Below are 16278 nucleotides of genomic sequence, written 5' to 3' on the forward strand. Positions count from 1 at the left end.
TGTCTTGAGAAAGATATATATAGTCCTAGCACCTCCGTCCTGTGAATAGTGCTCCCTGTTCCAAATAAAGTGAAGCTTCCTGTCAGAAGTTCTGCCTGGTTTTCATGCCCACTAAACAGGATTGAAGGCAGTTGATATTGGTATTGGGGGTCAAGGTGGCTGCCTGAATGATTTATTTCGATTGTGCTTTTCAGCTGCTTTCATATTTCCTAGGTCTCAGACGTAATATCACTTCACGAAAAAGAAAAGGAAAGCTTTCAACAGGGCTCACAAAGTATGGGACTGGGAAAAGGAGCTTAAGTTCTCTGGGTTTTGAATGATCGTAGGGGTCCTTTTGTGTGTCTACTGTGTATGGCTAAGGACATTTTATTGCAACAATAGTGGAATAAAGAAATAGTTCTTCCCACCCACCCCCATCCCGCCCACAATAAATAGTTCTAAAGAAGGATTTTATTTTTCTGTTTTTTTTTTTTTTTGTCATATAGAAGTAATAAAGAATTTAAATAACAAAGTAGCCATGGGAACTGAATTTAAACCATACAAAAACTATCAAGATATTTTATAGGATGGATACTGATAACAGCTACTATTTACTGATCTTTTCCTAAGGGCCAGTCACTGTGTTTCACATATATTACAGATTTTAAACTTCTCTATAGTTGTAGGAGCTAGCTGTGAATTATGATCTTGGTCTTCCCCATGATGAAATAAGGTTAGGTTGGGAGAGATTCAATAGCTTGGCCACAGTTTTAAAGACATTTAATAATTTGTGTATTTTAAAATATAAATAGAAAATAGAAAATTATAAAAATTATTGTAAATAATAAAATACTATTAAAAAGCTGGTTTTGAGGATGTCAACATTCTTTTTTATTTAAATATATATATTTTTTCAATGTTTATTTATTTTTGAGAGAGAGAGAGTGCAAGCAGGGTAGGGCAGAGAGAGAGGGAGGGCAGAATCAGAAGCAGGCTTCAGACTCCCTGCTGTCAGCACAGAGCCTGATGCGGAGCTCCAACTCACAGACCTGCAAGATCATGACCTGAGCCGATGTCAGACGCTCAACCAACTGAGCCACCCAGGTGCCCCCCCCCCCACCTCTTTTAAACATTCTTAAATATTTTTTTAATGTTTATTTGTTTGAGAGAGAGAGAGAGAGTGTGAGCAGGCGAGGGGCAGAGAGAGAGAGAGTGAGAATCCCAAGCAGACTCTGCTCTGTCAGGGCACAGCCGGATGCTGACAAATTCACGAACCATGAAATTGTGACTGGAGCTTCAATCAAGAGTTGGATGTTCAACAGACTGAGCCACCCAGGTGGCCCAAGGGTATGAACATTTTGGGAAGGGATGTGCTTTCCAGGAAGGGAAGAGTAATCTTTGAGGCCTACTTGGAAATCTCACATTTAGGGAAAATAGACACTTTATTATATAAGAAGTGTTTTGTATCTTTAGTTCATGGTCCATGTAATGTCTTCTTTTAGTCAGAAATTAGGTCTTTAGGGGTGCCTTGGTGGCTCATTCGGTTACCCATTCAACTTTTGATTTTGGCTCAAGTCATGATCTCATGGGTCATGAGATCAAGCCTCATGTCAATTTCATGGGTCATGTGATAGAGCCTTGTGTCAGGCTCTGCTCTGACAGTGTGGAGCCTGCTTAGGATTCTTTCTCTCTCCCTCTTTCTCTGTCCCTCCCCTGCTCACTCTTTCTCTTAAAGTAAATAAGCAAACATTACAAAAAGAAAAAAGAAAGAAAGAAAAAGAAATTAGGCTTTTAAGTGCATCAGGTTCTTTCTTGCTTTCTTAGGTTTTGAGGGGACCATTTGAGTTTTCGTATACACTAACCTGTGAATAATCTTCTGAAATTCTTTTTTTGTTTTTGTTTTTGTTTTTTTTTTTTTTTTAATTTTTTAACGTTTATTTACTTTTGAGACAGAGAGAGACAGAGCATGAATGGGGGAGGGTCAAAGAGAGAGAGAGACACAGAATCTGAAACAGGCTCCAGGCTCTGAGCTGTCAGCACAGAGCCCGACGCGAGGCTCGAACCCACGGACCGCGAGATCATGACCTGAGCCGAAGTCGGACGCTTAGCCGACTGAGCCACCCAGGCGCCCCCTCTTTTTTTGTTTTTTTAAAGTAAACTGTATGACCAACATGGGGCTTGAACTCATGACCCTGAGATCAAGAGTTGCATGCTCTAGGACTCAGCCAGCCAGGCACCCCAGAATATCCAGAACTCTACTCTGGAGCCTGTTCTCCTGAAAAGCAATATATCCTTTTTTATAAATATTCAATCTAATTTAAATACAAACTGGGAAATTTTACCTCACCCTTTTAGTTATGTACATGCTTTAGTATTGTCCCTTGTTCCCAAAGCTAACCTTAATGGGTTTGCTCATCTATTAAAGTCTAGCAAAGATTTCTGCATCTGAACTCTCTTTTGGGAAACTAGATATCTTTTACTCAATGTTTTATGGAGTTTTGCTGGCTTGCACAAATACTGGGAAGTTGCTTATGCTTAAATGAGAGAACTAATTTCTCTGAATGTGCTTTAGAGGTATGGATTATGTCCTCTATAAGCTTAAGGCACAATATGTATACACAGTGGTTATATGATATTAAAGCATCCACCATAAGAAGGAATAAAGTGATTAGAAAATGATTAACACTGTTAGGACATACTAGAATTCAGGAATTATTGTTTTATCTGTTTCTATATTCCCTGTATACAAAAGTCTTCATGGTTGATGTTAGTATGTGCTCATTTACTTTTTTTCTTTTTAAGTTTATTTATTTTGAAAGAGAACACGTGTGCACACAAGTGGGAAGGGGCAGAAAGAGAGGGGGAGAGAGAGAATCCCAGCAATGCAGAGCCTGGAGCAGAGCTCACCCTCACGAACAGGTCATGACCTGGGCTGAAATCAAGAGTCAGATGCTTAATCAACTGAGCCACCCAGGAGCCCCTGTGTTCATTTATTTTTTAATTAAGTAAATAAAAATAAAAGGTTTTTAAAGGAACAAACCAGAAAATACTTCAACAATTAACTTCTGGATTAAGTTATATGTATGTACATGTTGTCTGTGTTTCTCCCTCCCTCCCTTCCTCCCTCCCTCCCTCCCTCCCTCCCTCCTTTCTTTCTTTCTTTCTTTCTTTCTTTCTTTCTTTCTTTCTTTCTTTCTTGTTTTTAAGATTTTATTTTTAAGTAATCTCTACGCCCAATGTGGGATTTGAACTTACAACTTTGAGATCAAGAGTCACATCCTCTATCGACTGAGCCAGCCAGGCACCCTTATTACTTTATTTTTAATATTAATTTTTATCGAAAGAAATACTGAACAGGTGGGGTGCCTGGCTGGCTTAGTCAGTAGAACATGTGACTCTTAATCTCAGAGTCATGAGTTTGGGTCCCATGTTGGGCATAGGGAATTACTTAAAAAACGAAAATATTGAACAGCTAAATAAAATTTTAGCATAATGTTTTCCTTTTTTCTCCCCAAATGTATCTTATCTAAATAATCTGACACTTTCTGACATTCTAGAGCCATAACACATTTCCACATCACATACGACATTTCCCGTCTCTCACTGTAAGGCCTTGCAAGATTAAATAAGGTAGTGACATGTGTTTTAGCATATGGTAGTTGGCAATGGTGGGTAAAATAGCTAATCTTGGTCTCATTAGAAATGACTGATTTGTTGATATTAGACACATTTTTAACTGCTGTGTACCTCAAAGTCAGCACAAAAAATGCCTTTGAAATGATTCTGTCATTACCATTTATGATGGTAATAACCACATTTTAAGAGATCTGTCCTGTATATTTTTGAAACTCATTTAATTTTCAGTTTCATACTATACCTATGGATTACTTGAAACATGACGAGTGATTACAAGCTGAGCTGTGGCTCTGGTTAAAGGCCTACGCGCATGGGTAGTTTCATTTGTTACAACTGAATGCTCTTATTTTCATTAGCTATTTGACATTTTTATTCCAAGAGTTGCTGATTTTAGTTCTCAGGTTATCAGTTATCAAACTTTGTTCTTTTTGTTCATGAGTCCTCACACGACTCATGACTCAATGTAAAATAAACACTTGGCAAATTAAAAAAAAAACACAATGGTTTATTTGATAAATGATCAAAGCTTGGAAATTAAAAAGAAATTAAATACGTCAACATTTTAAAAATTAGATTTCCATTAGTAAGCTTGGCGATATTAGTATGATCTAATAATACTTATTGTGCATCCTCCAATCTGACAAACACTCATTTTAGACAGACTTTAAAATAGAATGTGTTCTTATGTTCAGGTAACCCAGTTTTCAGTGATGTCTTGTTCAGATTATACTTATCATCACGCTTTCAAAAAAGAAATAAATCTTCACAGTTCTTCCATACAAGTCAAACAAATGAATGTGAATATTTTACCATCCAGTTCATTATTTGATATATTCTTTTAAGACATGATCCCAAAGCACAGTACTCAGAAGTACTTAATAAATTTACAAGTCAATTTACTGCTAGTGTCTAGAAACTTTAAACAAGCTTCATTAAATTACTGAGGAAAAAGGTAAAGTCTATTGACCTACATTCCCAGACGTTTTGCCACTCATTTAAGAGACACTAAAACAATGATATGAGATTTAACTATTCTCTCCTGCCACCATCATTCCCTAAGAAAGATAATACTGATAAGACATCAGTCTTAGAGTATTTTTTTTTTTTTTTTTTTTTTTTTTTTACAAAAAGTCATAACTTTTACAAAAGTCTTGGCTCTTGGAAAAATTTCAGGACCTGATTCTTAGGATTCAGTAGAAGAGAAAGAAAACGCTTCCTGTCCTCCTCCTCCCTGTATTCCTTGATATTCACACGTACACCTGATTTTCAAGGTTTGGTTGATAGTGGGTTGATTTCTTTAGATGTGCTTCCAACTCAATAGATCAAACAACAGAGGGTCCATTTCCTAATTGAGGCTTATTTAACTGTGACATAGGGTAATGACAAGTTCCACAAGACTAGGCCCAGAGGAGTCTTCACACACTACTTGGTTGTCCACATCACTTTATTCTGGCACATGAGTCTGGCAGACGTCTTCCCTGTGAGTCTCACTTTGTTTGCATTCGTGCTTCTGCTCCTTCATAGGACAAAGAGGTTTCGGTGGATTACAAGTTAAAGACATGGTGCATGCCGCCATTAGCTTTGCTTTTATCCAATGAAGGGTCTCATTGAATGCCTCAGAAAACAGAGTCAAAAAGGTATTTCGACTACACTCATGTTTCATACCCACTATGTAGAAAGTACCATTTTTGTCAGTGTGGCCAAAGTAAGATATCTGTTAAAACAAGCCCATCACCAGGAACTGCAAATAGAATGCCTTGGAGATTTATTCAAAACACAAGGCACTGGCATCTCTGAAAAAGTATCTTCAGCAATAGGTCAATAAGGTACAGAAGGAGGGAGGAAAGAACATTTCAGATGGAGTGAATTGTAAACAAAAGGTCAACACAGTGTGGGGAGTATCTAAAGATAGATGCTCATTGGGGCCAAGACTGGAAGTGTGCGAGCATGTTCTGAGATGAGGGTGGAGATGACCTGGCTGACTGAGTTGAGGGATTTGGGCTTTATCATAAACATAATGGAAAGATAGAGTTTAAGGTGTGTCTGCTATGGGATGGAGGCTGTTGGAGGAATGATGGGAGGACTGGACGTGGGATGAGTGCTGACAAGTTTTTGAACAGATGTCTCTAGCTGGATGGTGGAGAACAAATAGAATGAGAGCCAGTACAGCTGGGGGCTTCTTCAGTTGTCTTGATGAGGAATGATTGTAGCTGGGACTCTGGTGGTGGTGCTAGAGGGAAGGGAAGTGATGGATTAGATCTTTAAGGTTCTTTGTAGTTTCAAAAGTTTACCAAAAGACAAAGGAGAGTAATTTGGTGAGTAGTGGAAAAAAATGCTAAAGGAAAAGTAGAAATAATTATGATTTGGGGGGGAGGATGTGGAAGGAAGTTCTGGTTATTAATATGAAGTTTCTTATCTCTAATGCACAGGGGTAAAATGATATAATTTGTTTTAGGAAACCTGGAAAAAAGAACTATCCAACTCAAACCAGTTTATATCCAACATATTACACTGAGAAATTAAGATTAATGGAGTCTTTCTTTGTAGACAGTTAGTTTTACGTTCCTTATATGATTAGGCCAAGGAAGATAAATTTTGGTATTTATAGCAATAGATTTAATTGGAATACTTCATCCAAATTGCAGATTTTTTTTTCTGAATTCTTTGCTTACAACATGATGCAGAGATACAACTGGTGAAATCACTCCTATTTGACCCATAGCGTTAATGAAAATTCAAAGTTGAGAAGCTTGTATAATTTGGTCTACAGGCTACTGACATGTGTTCACCATATGGTCTAAGTTGTTTACGGTTACGTTATTTAAACCACAGCAAAAATAGTAGCAACAACAAAGTACTTGTGCATTTGCCTTTTTTTCCCCCTAAGTGCAAAGGAATTTTTCTCTTGATAGAAAGCATTTGCTCTGGCTGACAAGTCTTAATCAGTTTTTGGTCATCACTTGGTTCAGACCTTGTGCCTAAAAAGTACTTGGGAGTTTCCTACAGGGAACTGATTCCAGGACTTGGACCCTGAGGGGCACAAGGAAGCATGTTCTATTTCTTTCCAGAAAATTCCAAGGTCATCCTATCTTTTTCAAACTTTTACTTAAAATGTACCTGTTGAAAATGTAAGCTTTTTGTTATTCTCATTTTAAAAAAATTTTTAATGTTTATTTATTTTTGAGAGAGAGAGAGAGAGAGAGAGAGAGAGAAGGGGAGGGACAGAGAAAGAGGCAGACACAAAATCCAAAGCAGGATCCAGGCTTGAGCTGTCAGTGTAGAGCCCGACGTGGGGCTCAAACCCACAAACTGTGAGATCATGACCCGAGATGAGGTTCGATGCTTAACCGACTGAGCCTCCCAGGCACCCCATATTCTCCCTTTTTTAAAAATGTTAAAATATACATGATTTCATCCTCCTGTCCCCATTCATTGCAGAAAATCACACTCATGCTTCTGGTCAGAGGACCTGTAAGACAATGGCAGAACAATCTTTAGTTCTTTGTTCAAAAGATGTTAGTTGGTCTTTCACAGTTGCCACAGTTACTCTGCAGTCAGAGCTCCCCTGCTTTGTCTGTGACCCTAAGAAGTAATTTTGTTTTTAATTTTAACTCCAGCCTAGTTAACAGACATTGTTATATTAGTTTCAGGTGTACAATGTAGTGATTCAATACTTCCACACATCACCCAGTGCTCATCGTGACAAGTGCACTCTTTAATACCCATCACCTACTTTACACATCCTTCCACCCACTTCCCCTCTGGTAACCATCAGTTTGTTCTCTACAGTTAAGAGTCTGCTTCTTGGATGGCCTCTCTTTATTATCTTTTTCCCATTTGCTCATTTGTTTTGTTTCTTAAATTCCACATATGAATGAAATCATATGGCATTTGTCTTTCTCTGACTGACTTATTTCACTTAGCATACTCTATAGCTCCTTCCATGTATTACAAATGGCAAGATTTCATATATGTATATCACATCTTCTTTATCTAGTCATTAATTGGTGGACACTGGGCTGCTTCCATAATTTGACTTTTGTAAATAATGCTGTAAGAAACATAAGGTTGCATGTACCCCTTCAAAGCTGTATATCTGTATTCTTTGGGTAAATACATAGTAGTGCGATTGCTGGATTGTAGGGTAGTTCTGTTTGTTTTTTTTTTTTTTTTAATTTTTTTTTTTCAACGTTTATTTATTTTCGGGACAGAGAGAGACAGAGCATGAACGGGGGAGGGGCAGAGAAAGAGGGAAACACAGAATCAGAAACAGGCTCCAGGCTCTGAGCCATCAGCCCAGAGCCTGACGCGGGGCTCGAACTCACGGACCGCGAGATCGTGACCTGGCTGAAGTCGGACGCTTAATCGACTGCGCCACCCAGGCGCCCCAGGGTAGTTCTGTTTTTAACTTAAACATTTTTTTAATGTTTATTTAAAAAAAAATGAGAGAGAGAGAGAGAGTGAGCAGGGGAGGGACAGAGAGAGAAAGGGAGACAGAATCCCAAGCTGATGATTCACATCATCAGCGTGGAGCCTGATGTGGGGTTCCAACCCATGAACTGTGAGATCATTACTTGAACTGAAATCAAGAGTCAGACACTCAATGGACTGAGCCACTGAGGCACCAGGCACCGCTCTATTTTTAACTTTCGACAGAAAATTCCACACTGTTTTCCACAGTGGCTGTGTCAGTTTACATTCCTACTAACCGTGCAAGAGGGTTCCTTTTTTTCCACATCACCAACACTTGTTGTTTCGTGTGTGTGTGTGTGTGTGTGTGTGTGTGTGTGTTTAAGTTTATTCATTTAGTTTTAGAGATAGAGAGCATGAGCGGGGGAGGGGCAGAGAGAGAATATCAAACAGGCCCTGTGCTCCACATTGAGCCTGATGCGGGGCTTGATCTTGCAGACCATGAGATCATGACCTGAACTGAAATCAAGAGTCAGCCGCTTAACCAACTGAGCCACCTGGAAGCCCCTTTGTATTTTTGATTTAAAAAAAAAAAAAATTTTTTTTTAACGCTTTATTTATTTTTGAGAGAGAGAGAGACAGAGCATGAATGGGGGAGGGTCAGAGAGAGAGGGAGACACAGAACCCGAAACAGGCCCCAGGCTCTGAGCTGTCAGCACAGAGCCCGACGTGGGGCTCGAACTCACGGACCGTGAGATCATGACCTGAGCCGAAGTCGGATGCTTAACCGTCTGAGCCACCCAGATGCCCCTTTGTATTTTTGATTTTAGCCATTCTCACAGGTGTGAGGTGATGTCTCATTGTAGTTTTGATGTGAATTTCCCTGCTGATGAGTGATTTAGCATCTTTTCACATGTCTATTGGCGATCTGGATGTCCTCTTTGAAGAAATATCTGTTCATGTCTTCTGCTCGTTTTTTAACTGGATTATTTGTTTTATGGGTGTTTGAGGTGTACAAATTCTTTATATATTTTGAATACTAACCCTTTATCAGACATGTAATTTGCAAATACCTTGTCCCATTTTATAGGTTGTCGGTTGTCTTTTAGTATTGTTGATTGTTTCCTTTGTTGTCCAAAACCTTTTTATTTATTTATTTATTTATTTATTTATTTATTTATTTAGTAGGCTTCATATCCAGCGCAGAGCCCAGTGCAGGGCTTGAACTCATGACCCTGAGATCAAGACCCGATTTGAGATCAAGAGTTGGGTGTTTAATTGACTGAGCCACCCAGGCACACAGAAGCTTATTTTAATGTAGTCCCAGTTGTTTATTTTTGCTTTTATTTTCCTTGCCTCAGGGGAAACATCTAGAAAAATGTTGCTCAATGTCAGAGAAATTACTGCCTGTGCTCTCTTCTAGGATTTTTATGGTTTCAGGTCTCACATTTGGGTCCTTAATCCATTTTGAGTTTATTTTTGTGTATGTTTTAAGAAAGTGGTCCTGTTTCATTCTTTTGCATATAGCTGACCAGTTTTCCCAGCACCATTTGTTGAAGAGATTGTCTTTTTCCCATTGGATATTTTTCCCTGCTTTGTTGAAGATTAAGTGACCATATAATTGTGCATTTATTTGTGGGTTTTCTGTTCAGTTCTATTGATCTATTTTGTGCTAGTACCATATATTTTGATTGCGACAGCTTTGTAGTATAACTTGGAGTCCGGAATTGTGATCCTTCCTGCTTTGCTTTTCTTTACTCAAGGAGTGATTTGACTCTCCTTTGTCATACATTAATTCTTTCAAAGACCTTGGATAATGTTATGAGATATTCATTTAAGAATCTCCTATCTTCCCACCCCCCCAAAACATGCAACTATATAATACCCTAAAATCATGCATGGGACATGTCCAAGGAACTGGATGAGGGGGTATAGAATACCCAAGATTAAACCTCTGAGGCTAAAATTTTCATCAGTTCCCTTGTAAACATACATTTGTGGTCTGAAATATTATGGACTGAAATTCATACCTACAAATTTATCTCATTTATAATCTTCTGAGCCAATTTCCACCTCTCCTTTGGAGAATGCCTTTCTCTTCACTGAAAGGTAATTTGAAATAATAGATGTGGGTGGAAAGATTATTCTTATTTCATTAATGGTTTGATTACTGTACTCATGAAGTCATTAAAATTTTTTAAATTTCTGAATGCAATTTTTACAGTCTTATGTAATCTGTCCCTTAAGTTTCTTCTTTTTTTGAAGTCTTATATGGACAGTGACATGTTTATACAAATGTTTTCTTCCAGTGATGTTTTTCAGGAGGGAGAAGTTCTATAAAGCAGAGCTTTTTTTTTTTTTTTAAATTTAAGTGGGCTCCACGCACAATATCATGCCCTGAATTCAAGATCCGAAGCTCTATTGACTGAGGCAGCCAGGTGCCCCCAAAGCAGAGCTTCTTAAATTTGCAGCATAGCAGGGCTCTCCAGACTTTTCAAAAATGCAAATTCCTACATTTCACTTTAGATCCACTAAATCAAACTATTGCAGGTAGGGGTGGTGGGGAGGTGGTGTTAGAGTTTGCATTTTTTGTTTGTTTGTTTGTTTTAAGTATGCTTTATGCCCAATGTGAGGCTTGAACTCATGAGATCAAGAGTCCCATGCTTTACTGACTGAGCCAGCCAGGCACTCCTACTAGCGTTTGCATTTTTAAAATGCTTCCCAAGTGATTCTGGTGTAACCATTCACTCATTTATGGACTGCTTTTAGGTGTCCTGTAAGCATTTTCTTGGACTGAATTAATTTACTTGGAAATCCTTTATCTTTGGAAGTGAAACCATTTTAGGATGCTGTAATGGGCTCAATTGTGTCCCCTTTGAAACTCATACGGTGAAGTCTTAACCTCCAGTAACTCAGCAAGTAAACATATTTGGAGATAAGATCTTTAAATAAATGATTAAGTTAAAAGGAGGCCATTAGAGAGAGGTCCTAATTCAGAATGACTGGTATCTGAACAAGAGGAAGAGACACCGGGGTGCCAGGTACCTGGCCCTCAAAGCTGAACTCAGAGCACTGCGATCTTGGATTCTAGCCTCCAGAACTGAGAGAAAGTAAATTTCTGTTATTCAGAGATACCCAGTCTGGGATATATTATTATAGCAGCTTTAGCAAATTACTGTAGATGTCATGTACCATTGGGAAGAGCCATATAGTAGCAAAAATATAGTCTTTAATTTGGGTGTTAGTCACAATGTTAATTTAAACAATTTTTCAAAATCTATCAGAGGGCACCTGGGTGGCTCAGTCAGTTAAGTCTCCGACTTTGGCTCAAGTCATGACCTCACGGTTCATGAGTTAGAGCCCACGTCAGGCTCTACACTGACAGTGCAGAGCCTGCTTAGGATTCTCTCCCTTTCTCTTTGCCCTTGTCCTTCTTGCTCTCTCTTTCTCTCTCTCTCTCTCCCTCTCTCAAAATAAATAAATAAACTTTAAAAAGTAAAAATATATCAAGAATTAAATATATTCCTATTGAGTTCCCAAGTATACCATTATGATAGAGTGGGATTAAACCTTTAAAAAATGTGTCAAAGCCTATTATGAGTTTTGACCTTAAATTTGAGAAATTAAATTGGAAACCCACTTTTATTTATTTATTTATTTATTTATTTATTTATTTAGAGAACACACATGCAGGAGGGGGATACAGAGAGAGAGAGAGAGAGAGAGAGAGAGAGAGAGAGAGAGACAGAATCTTAAGTAGCCTCCATGCTCATCTGGACACAGGCTCGATCCCATAACCCTGGGATCATGACCTGAGCTGGAATCAAGAATTAGATGCTCAACTAACTGAGCCATCCAGGTGCCCTGCAAATCCACTTTTAAAGATTGACCATGATAGCTTAAACAATTGACTGTGGCTTGCTGAATTCAGATACCTATTGAAGGCATAATTATATAAATTTACTAGTATGTAATGTAGCGTGGTATAATTCTTGATACAGCCAAGAAAAAAAAAAGCCATATCGCAATGCTATGAACAAATAGATAGATATAAACTACTCATTTTGTCAGCAGATTATAATCTTAATAGAAGCTGAGAGAATAATGTATGTACCAGGATAAGGTGTTAGGTTCCTTGAAAAGAAGTATGACTGACTTTGTAATGATAACTTCTTGGGACCTAGTATCATGTTCTGGGTTGCTGTTAATTATTTCAGGCAGAACTTTTGTAAGAAATTCTTCCCATTCTCTCTTTTTTCCTCTCCTAAGTACTTCCAAAATCGCTGTACTTTTTTTTTTTTTTTTTAATGTTTATTTATTCTCAAGACAGAGACAGAGTGTGAACAGGGGAGGCGCAGAGAGAGAGAGAGAGACACAGAATCTGAAACAGGCTCCAGGCTCTGAGCTGTCAGCACAGAGCCCGACGCGGGGCTCGAACCCACAAACTGTGAGATCATGACCTGAGCTGAAGTCGGACACTTAACCAACTGAGCCACCCAGGTGCCCCATGTACTTTTGACAGCATATAAATTTATTACTTACTATGATCTGTTGTAAATACTTGTTCGTGATCCTTAGAAACTGTAAATTCCATGAAGGTAAGACAACATCTACCTCTTCCTCCAGTCATTGCTCTCTACAATATCTGGCACATTGTAGGTACACAGTAAGTATTTGTTTCATAAATAAAGGTCAACTGAAACAAATATAATTTATTATACTTGACTAAATAATATACTAAATAAATAAATGTGCTAAATTTACTAAATAAATAAATAATATACAATTAGTAAAATCTTTATCAATTTAATCGAGTATAATTATGAAAAATACTGTGAAAAGCTTTTTGAGTTACTGAATATTCAGTGACAACTGTAGGTAGCTAAAAGATAAATTATATGAAAATAAACTAAGAATTATCAAAAGGTTGAAGAAAATTACATAAAGAAAGCAGCAAATTTTAAGGAAATTTCTAAGGGAATAAAAGATTATACTATATTTGCTAACTTAAATTGGATTTCTTTTTATGTTATTAGAACATCAACTTCATACAATTTGAAGAGAGAACATCACAGGGCACTTCAGGGGGTTTGATTGAATGTTTTTTTTCTATTTTTCTTTCCTTTAGTTATTTTTAAAATGCTAGTGAATGAAGACATAGTCCATACAAATCATAGATCATATTTTTCTTTGGTAAGCTTAAAAATTTCATTTAAATAAATGATTTAAAAATCATTTATACATCACATGGTTCAAAGTTCGAAAGACACAAAACACAATATATTGAAAAATCTCTTTTCCACCTTTGTTCCTCAGACCCTTAGTTCTCCTTATCAGCAGCAAGTAAAGCTACCAATTTCACATTTATTCCTTCATAGATTTTATGTATTCGCAAGCAATGATATATCTATATCATCTCAATCTACTTTAAACATAGATGATAGTACACATTATTCTTTTTTTTTTTTTTAATTTTTTTTTTTTCCAACGTTTATTTATTTTTGGGACAGAGAGAGACACAGCATGAACGGGGGAGGGGCAGAGAGAGAGGGAGACACAGAATCGGAAACAGGTTCCAGGCTCTGAGCCATCAGCCCAGAGCCCGATGCGGGGCTCGAACTCACGGACCGCGAGATCGTGACCTGGCTGAAGTCGGACGCTTAACCGACTGCGCCACCCAGGCGCCCCGGTACACACTATTCTTAACACTTGATTCAACAATCGTTTTTGGACATCATTTAAGATATATCAGAATGCAAATTATCTTGCCACCTCCTCTCTCACCCCCACGGTTCGCACTAGTGTTCATCTCTTGGTTTTATTAAAGCAGTAGATATCTGACTAACAGGTCCACTGGAGTGATCCTTAAAAAAAATTCAGATCATGTCGTTCATCTGTTCTGGACCCTTTGATGGCTTCCCATCACACTAGGAGTGAAAGTGACGTTGTTTACTCTGGTGTAAAAGTGTCCTGTGCACTTTTCCCATTACATCTCAGATTTCATCCCACACCTCTACATCGTTATATACATATGTCTCCCCTCGTCCTTTATATAGCTGCCACACCAGCCACCTGACCATACCTTAAATGTGCCACCTCAGGGACTTTATATGGGAGCTGTATTGCTTGGTGGTTCTTTCTCCAGATATCTGCATGGCTAACTTCCTCACTTCTTTCAGATCTCTGCCCAAATTCCACCTTAATATAGATAACTTCCATGACTATCTTAAATAAAAGAGCAGCAATCTGGGCCACTACCTATCCCCCTTACATTGTTTGGTTTGACCCCATTTGACATAATTTATTTGTTTATTTTTGGTATCTCATGTAAGAAGGAGCTTTGTCTTGTCCAATTTGTATCTTCTTTGTTTAGAAAACAGTTCATGCTTAATAAGCTTTTGTTAAATAAATAAAATCAATCAATCAATAAATCAATAAAATAAACAAATGAGTCACCATATTAGTACATAAATATGTACCCGATTCTTTTTTAATGGTTACATAGTATTCCATTGGTGCATGGAAGGATGCCATTGGTGCCTGTACCTTAATATATATATATATATATATATATATATATATATTTTTTTTTTTTTTTTTTTTTTTTTTTAACGTTTATTTATTTTTGAGACAGAGAGAGACAGAGCATAAACTGGGGAGGGTCAGAGAGAGGGAGACACAGAATCTGAAACAGGCTCCAGGCTCTGAGCTGTCCGCACAGAGCCCGACGCGGGGCTCGAACTCACGGACCGCGAGATCGTGACCTGAGCCGAAGTCGGCCGCTTAACTGACTGAGCCACCCAGGCGCCCCTGTACCTTAATATATTGAACTAGCCTCCAACTAAGGGATATTTAGGTTGTTTTTAATCTTTTGGTAAAAGGACAATACTGCAAAGAATAAGCTTTTACATACCTCTTTTTCTAAATATTTGAATGATGTACATGTCTGGGATAATTTCCTAAAAGTAGAAATAGTAGGTCAAAGTAATGTGCTTTTGTGACTTTATTAGCTGTTGCTAAATTGTCTTCCATGGAGATTATAGCAATACATAATCTCATCAGTCATATGTGTCTATTTCTCCACATCTTCAACATGTGTTAAATAGTCCATATTCACATCACATGACTTCTTTCCTAAGACGATTATCCCATTGCCAAAAGTTGAATGAATTTCGAGGAACATATGGAAAAATAACATTTTCCCAATTAACTTCCTAAAAAAGGTGAAGTAAGTAGCGTAAGGATAAACATGAAATGACACATCAGATTAAACAAAAATCTGAGGAAGCTGATAATTAAATGAAAAGATAATGGTAGCAGAATTACTGGAAATATTTACCAACATAAACTTCATGCAAATAGTATAGCAGGAACGGGCAGAGATTTTATTTTTACTTAGTGTTACCACCTCATTCAGGGGGAGAGTTTTTCTCTAGGTCACAGTTATTAGTTTAATTTTCACTCAGTTTTAGTTTTTATTCCCTACCCCCAAATTTTTTTTTTTTTTAACGTTTATTTATTTTTGAGACAGGGAGAGACAGAGCATGAACAGGGGAGGGTCAGAGAGAGAGGGAGACACAGAATCTGAAACAGGCTCCAGGCTCTGAGCTGTCAGCACAGAGCCCGACGCGGGGCTCGAACTCACGGACCGTGAGATCATGACCTGAGCCGAAGTCGGACTCTTAACTGACCGAGCCACCCAGGCTCCCCATCCCTACCCCCAAATTTGAAGTGGACTTTGAGAGAATCAGAGTTTCTTTCTTGCATTCTTTGCTTTAGTCATACACCAGCAGACTTTCTCAACTGTCATTCTCTGGGAGAATTAAGCTCCAATTAACTAAGGTGGTGGCTAATGAACTTTTCTATAAAGGACCAGGTAGTAAATTTTTTTGACTTTGAAGGCCATGTGGTTTTTATTCACAAAAACTTTATTTACAAAAACAAGTGGGCAACTGATTTTGCCCATATGGCTGTAGTTTGTCAACACCTTACCTTAGACATCAATTAATGTAACAAATGAGCTTATTTTCTATGCAATTAGAATGGCACTAGCTATCTATTACCAGTGGGGAAATTAGCAAATAGTCACACAACTAATCTTCTGTATGGCTAATTCTTTTGCAAACCATAGATACCAAAGTCTGTGGGATCTAGAAAACCATCTTGTAATTGATGTCAACTGGTCCCTTTGCAACCTAAAAGCTGTGTCTCAGAAAGTGGCAGGCAGTGGTCCATGAAGCCCTCTTCATCTCT

This window comes from Leopardus geoffroyi, chromosome B1, assembly GCF_018350155.1.
Source record: "Leopardus geoffroyi isolate Oge1 chromosome B1, O.geoffroyi_Oge1_pat1.0, whole genome shotgun sequence".
Classification (NCBI taxonomy): Eukaryota; Metazoa; Chordata; class Mammalia; order Carnivora; family Felidae; genus Leopardus; species Leopardus geoffroyi.